General features: G+C 45.9%; 1 protein-coding gene across 9 annotated transcripts in view; it reads left to right on the top strand.

The window, feature by feature from the left end:
* The first annotated feature begins 360 nt into the window (after positions 1 to 360).
* Positions 361 to 6,000, top strand: part of Tet1 (tet methylcytosine dioxygenase 1) — a 130,272-nt gene continuing 124,632 nt past the window's right edge. For 7 of the 9 annotated variants that reach the window (XM_048809870.1, XM_015500563.2, XM_048809857.1 and 4 more), the window contains exon 1: positions 361 to 505. The gene's annotated coding sequence lies outside the window, so the exon portion shown is untranslated. The remainder of the gene's footprint in view (positions 506 to 6,000) is intronic. The other 2 variants (XM_048809845.1, XM_048809843.1) reach the window with 1 other exon arrangement.

The following is a 6,000-nucleotide window of genomic DNA, read 5'->3' as shown; positions in this document are numbered from 1 at the left end:
ATGAGTATTCACTTGTAATCTTCTCAAAACTTTTTTATCTTAGCCGGAGTGCCCCTCAGAATAAAGATAATGATAAGAAAATTTTAACATTTCTCTACTACGTCTTCAGCGCTCTCCTCTGACAATAATAATAATAATAATAATAATAATAATAATAATAATAATAAAGTATATTGGGAAAGAGAAGGAAGGCGAAGGGGAGGAGGAGGGGTCGAGAGGGGAGTCCAACTCCGATTTGGGGAAATCCAGCTCGCGTTTTGCCTCTCGCTCAGTGGTGCAGGGTCCAGCGAAGGCAGAGCCCCAGCTTCACTCCCTGAGGTCTGTCCTGGGGAGACTCTGCTGCTCCGGGGGGCTGACCTGGCGGGGAGTGGCCGCGCAGTTCGCTCNTGCCCCCCGGGACACCTTCTGCCCCGCCCCAGTCATGCAACTTTACCTGCCTCTCCTCTGGGGATCTTTCGGAAGCAGTTGCCCACCCCGGGTGCTCGGGCCCTGACCGTGATGGAAGGTAAGCGTTCACCAGGGGCCATCCCGCACTCCTCGCGCCCTAAGTGGCCCTAAACTCCAAAGTTTGTGGGTACCAGCTGAAATTTGTAAGTTTGCCCGAGGGCTGGTGCTGGCTTGGAGACCCGCGACATGCGCTGCCTTGGTATCTGGAGCCAGGCAGTGGTGAGCTGGGGCCAGGGCACAGGGCAAGAGTGCGGGGAGTGGGGACTCCTACTCAGAGGCCTCAGAAGGGTGCTGGGGGCTGCTTTCTGCTTGGACTGGACATGGTCGGGGCTTGGCATCCGCTACTCCCGGGTAGCCTCCGAGGTGGGCCCCCTCCCCGGCACGACCCCCCACTTCGGGAGCTCGGGGCGCTTTTGTTGAGGGTGGTAAACAATGCCCCCGGCGGAGAACCTTGCCTCCCGGCCGGGAGGCCCGGCCGCGCGCGGGGTGGGGGCAGCAGGGCCAAATGAGGCCCCGACCCTGGGGTCTACTGGAAATCGGGTAGCGGGGGGAGGGCAAGTGTAGCCTCGGGGAGATCCCTGAACGTGCTGGAGACGGCAGAGCTAGCTTCTTGGGCAGGTCAGAGGTCCGGGAGCCTCTGGAGGGGGAGGAGAGACAAGAGTTAGCGCAAGTTGAGAGTGGAGATCTGGGCTGTCCGGTGCTCGAGCGTCCCAGTAACGATAATTTTCCTCCCCATATTTCTTTAGCGGACAGATTGCTAAGGAAAACATTAAGGCATCTGCCTTCTGAGTGTTTCAGGGAGGGGACTTCAGGGGTGAGCTTTTTGGAATGGAGGCAATGGGGAGTCTTGTTAGGGGTTGACCTGGAGCTGTATGGACCAGGGAAGAAGGGTATTGGGGAAAGAAGATGCATATTGTCAAAAGACTTTCGAAAAACTCTTTTTAAGAGCTTCTCCCGGTCGCCAATCGCACTGGCAATGATTTCCCATTAGTCCTACTCAGGCGGGATCCCGGAGCGGGCCCCGAGGGTGGGAGGTGCGCGGAGCTGGGTGCCTGGGACCGGCCGTGCAGCACGTGAGCGGGCCCTGTCCCAGCCCCAGGGCAAGGGGCCGCAGAGGCTGCCGTCAATTCTCGTGCCAAGACAGGGAAATTTTATTTTAAAACTCTCTTTTTCTTTATCTCTCCTTTCCTCTCACTTCTTCCCTGTCTTCCACACCCCTGCTTGATTTCATCCTCTAGAACCACAATTCATTTGTCTGTACAAGAAGTGATCAGAAAATAACTGGCCGGCGCCAGTAATCTTTCCGCGTGAAACGGGAACACACGTTGGGCATTTCTGAACCAGTAAATATCGTGTGTCGTAGATCTGCTCGAAGTGGGATTCTACCAGCCCCCCGCCCTTCGTCCTCCCAAATTAACCAACCAGCATGCACAGGTCACTTAGTTGCCTTCCTCCCAGGTTCCACTCTATACTGTCTCATAGTAATAATGATCGGTTAAGGAAGAAATGTTTGGAACGTGCCGAAAGACCTTCCAGCAAGGAAACATGCATCCAGAGCCTTGGGTCTGCTGTGAGCTGCGTGCTCCACCTGGGATGGGTTGAAGGGAGGCGCTAGAGAGCAGCAATCTCAGGTCCTTCTCTCAAGCCCCCCAATCTAGACGTAAAATAAAGGCATTGGTTTCATTAGGCCTCAGGATACTAAAATCATATGACAAGCTAGAGCAAGGGTTATTTGGAGCAAATTATGAATTTATGACAGCATTTAAACCGGGATGGGGCGGTATACGTAGATGAGAAATGGGTAAAAGGCGATGCTTGGAGATTATTATTTCCAAAACCCAAAAGACTGGAATTACATTGATTATTTTGTTTTTTGTTTTATGGTGGGTTTTTGTTTGTTGGTTGGTTTGTTTGGTTTGGTTTCTTTGGTGCGTTTCCTGATTTTACAGGTATTGGTTGCACGGGGTAAAACCAAAGTCCCTGCTTTCCCCAATTTAGGGATGCTAATTAGATTGTCAACCTCTAAGTCTTAACTAAATTATGGTTTAAATTAAATTAAGAATCAAGATGATATGGAACACGGGATACAGTGTCCGTTTTTCTTTGCAATGGTTGGCGGCCCTCTCTTGCAACTCTACTTAACATTTTAATGAGTTAACTATTTCTCTCAGTGCTGGTCTTCCGGAAGGGATGAGTCTGAGTTTGGATTTCCACTCTCCTTGCCCTTTGTTTCTCTCTCCCTCTCCAGCCTTCTTTATCTGGTCTGTCCCATCTCTCCCCTGCCTTCTTCAGTACATCTGTACCTTTCCTTCCCTGCATATTTAATTTCTTTCCCCACCTTTGCCCTACCTTTAGTCTTAGGCCTTTTGATCTAGTTATTTTATATATATGTATGTATATTTTCTAGCTTATTACCATAAATTTCTTTCCCTTCCTCAGTACTCAGTCATTTGACATTTCTTTTCCTTTCTTTTTAGACATTTTACTCCTTCTTACACTCTTTACTCTTCTTTATGTGCTTTATGTCTTTCCTGTCTTTGGAAGGGCCATTTTACCTCCATTTTAACCTTTCCCTTTCCTTTCCTTGGCCCTTTTTGGGTCCTCCCCCTCTCTCTCAGCAGGACAGCAGGGGTGTTTTACATATGGAAGGAGCTTTTGAATAAATCTGCTGGCACGCTAGTGACTCTCCCTGAACAGCCTTTCCCTGTGTGGGGCTCTCTCACACTTCCTGTGGTAGAAAACTATCTAGGAACAGCAAGCAGTCCCTGGCCTCCTCTTCCTTTCTGTGTAGAACTTAGTTTCTGGAGGAAACTGAGCCAGGTGGTGCTTTTAAAAAGAAAAGTTTGAAGTCTTGTTTTTCTCGGTCAAGTGCAAGAGACTTGAAGTCTATTCAGCTGAATGGAAAGACTGAAATCGGCACTCTTTTTTTTTTTTTGCAACTGGCTCTGTATGCAAATACCACTTTTTTGGCTACAGCTGGTAGTGGGAAGGATTGCAGTGTAATTTTAAATTGACATGCGGGCTGGGTGGTTACATCAGTTCGGCCACTTCCTGCCCAGGAGACTTCTGGAGATCCAGAAAGGGGAGGGATGTGGGTAGAAGAAGATTTTCTGTCATGATGCTGTCAGTATTGCAATTTGTAGACAACCCATAGGGCTTCGGAAGGCAGTCTTTCATTTTATAGGCAAGGTGATTATTTTAATAATTGTAAGAAAAGGTTCCTTTTAGGGACAGACTTTTTGATATTTAAATTAACAAATTTATTGTGAATTATTTTTGCTTCAAGCAAAAAGAATGTAGCTGCAGAATGGCTACAGAAAGACTTTCATCACTTAATAAGTTAAAATAATATTGAGGGGAAAATTCTAATTCTATTCGTTGACTAGTTTGGTTAGTTAAGTTTAAATTAATTATGTGCAAATAATTAACTGGGCACAGTTGCACAACCCTCCAATTCCAGTGACTCAGGAGGCTGAGGCAGGAGGAACACAAATTTGAGGCCTCTCTCAGCAACTTAGCGAGACTGTCTCAAAATAAAAAATAAAATGGGTTTGGCACTGTGGCACACTGCCCTAATCTCAGGGGCTAGGGAGACTGAAACAGGAGGATTTTTTTTTTTTTTAAGAGAGAGAATTTTAATATATTTTTTTTTTTTTTAGTTTTTCGGCGGACATAACATCTTTGTATGTGGTGCTGAGGCTGGAACCCGGGTCGCATGCATGCCAGGCGAGCACTCTACCGCTTGAGCCACATCCCCAGCCCAGGAGGCTCTTAAGTTCAAAGTCAGCCTCAACAATGGTGAGGTGCTAAGCAACTTGGTGAGACCCTGTCTCTAAATAAAATACAAAAAAAAAAAAAAAAATACGGCTGGGGATGTGGCTCAATGATCTGGTACCCCTGAGTTCACTATCTCCAGTACCAAAGGAAAAAAGGACTGGGCATGGTAGCTGAGTGGTAAAAACACTCCTGGGCTTAATCCCTAGTACAAAATATATATAGCAGACGTTTTTTAAGAGAGAGAATTTTTCTTTTTTGTAGATGGACACAACACAATGCCTTTATTTTTATGTGGTGCGGAGAATCGAACCTGAGTGGCGCCTGTGCTATGCGAGTGCTCTAAGCCACAATCCCAGCCCTATAGCAGACTCTTATACAAGCCATGGTTATCATGATTACCCAGGGCCTGCTGTCATAGTTCTCTACTCTGCCTTATAAGTACTTCCAGCTAATCCATTGGAGCACTGAAGCTCCTCCACTCTGTCCTTAATCTTTTATTCTCTATTTTTGGCTAATATTGTCTTTTTATGTCTCAAAGTATGAATTGGCCACTTATTTCTTTTCTTATTATTTTAAATTTATTTTTGGTATCAGGGATTGAACTCCAGGGCACTTGACCACTGAGCCACATCCCCAGCCCTCTTTTGTGTTTTATTTAGAGACAGGGTCTCACTGACTTGCTTATTGCTTCAATTTTGCTGAGGCTGGCTTTGAACTCACTCAGGATCCTCCTGTTGCATTCAGCCATTAGAATTACAGGCCTTTGCCACTGTGCCAGGTCTCTTTTTATTATTTATTTATTGATTAGATTTTTTTTAAGTTGTTGATGGATCTTTATTTTTATTTATTTGTATGTGGTGCTGAGAATTGAACCCAGTGTTTTACACATGCTAGGCAAGCTCTCTTCCAAAGAGCTACAACTCCAGCCCCTATTGATTAGATTTTTAAGGACCCAGGTGGATCAACCACTGAGCCACATCTCAAACTCTTTACTTTTTATTTATTTTTGGTACCAGGAATGGAATCCAGGGGCACTTCACTACTGAGCCACATTCCAGCCCTATTTTTTTATTTTATTTAGAGACAGGGTCTCACTGAATTGCTTAGTGCCTCTCTGTTGCTGAGGCTGGCTTTGAACTCACTATCCTCCTGTCTCACTCAGCCTCCCAAGCCATTGGAATTACAGGCCTTTGCCACTGCACCGGGTCTCTTTTTATTATTTATTTATTGATTAGATTTTAAAATTTGTTGTTTTAAGATATACATGACAGTAGAGTGTATTTTGACATCATACATATATGGAGTATAACTCATTCTAATTAGGATCTTATTTTTTTATTTTAAGACAGGTTCTCACAAAATTGCTTAGGCTTAAGCTGTTGAGACTGACTTTGAACTAGCTATTCCCTGCCGCAGTCTGGCTGGGCACAAAATCACGAGCCACCACACAGCTTGTAGATTCAAACAGCAACTCTTTATTCCCGAACTCACACCAGCCGTCTACAATCACGTTCTGGGGAAATCCACGTTCTCTGCCCAAATCCACGTTCTCTGCCCAAATTCACCTCCACTGGGCTTCTGTCTCCCAAAATATACTGTCTGAATCCCGTGAGAACTCAAGGGGAACTTAGGCAGCAGGATATGCCCTATTCCCAGCAGGAATAATCTTAAACCTTAAACCTGGAACCTAAACCGGGAACGCCCTAATCCGCCTTGGTCCTTGAGCAAGGTCACCTACATTCAATGTCACTGCTGGCAAGGAAATTGTCATACCTA

Source organism: Marmota marmota, unplaced genomic scaffold (assembly GCF_001458135.2).
Source record: "Marmota marmota marmota unplaced genomic scaffold, marMar, whole genome shotgun sequence".
NCBI classification, from domain to species: Eukaryota; Metazoa; Chordata; class Mammalia; order Rodentia; family Sciuridae; genus Marmota; species Marmota marmota.
This window is presented reverse-complemented; position numbering and strand designations above follow the sequence as displayed.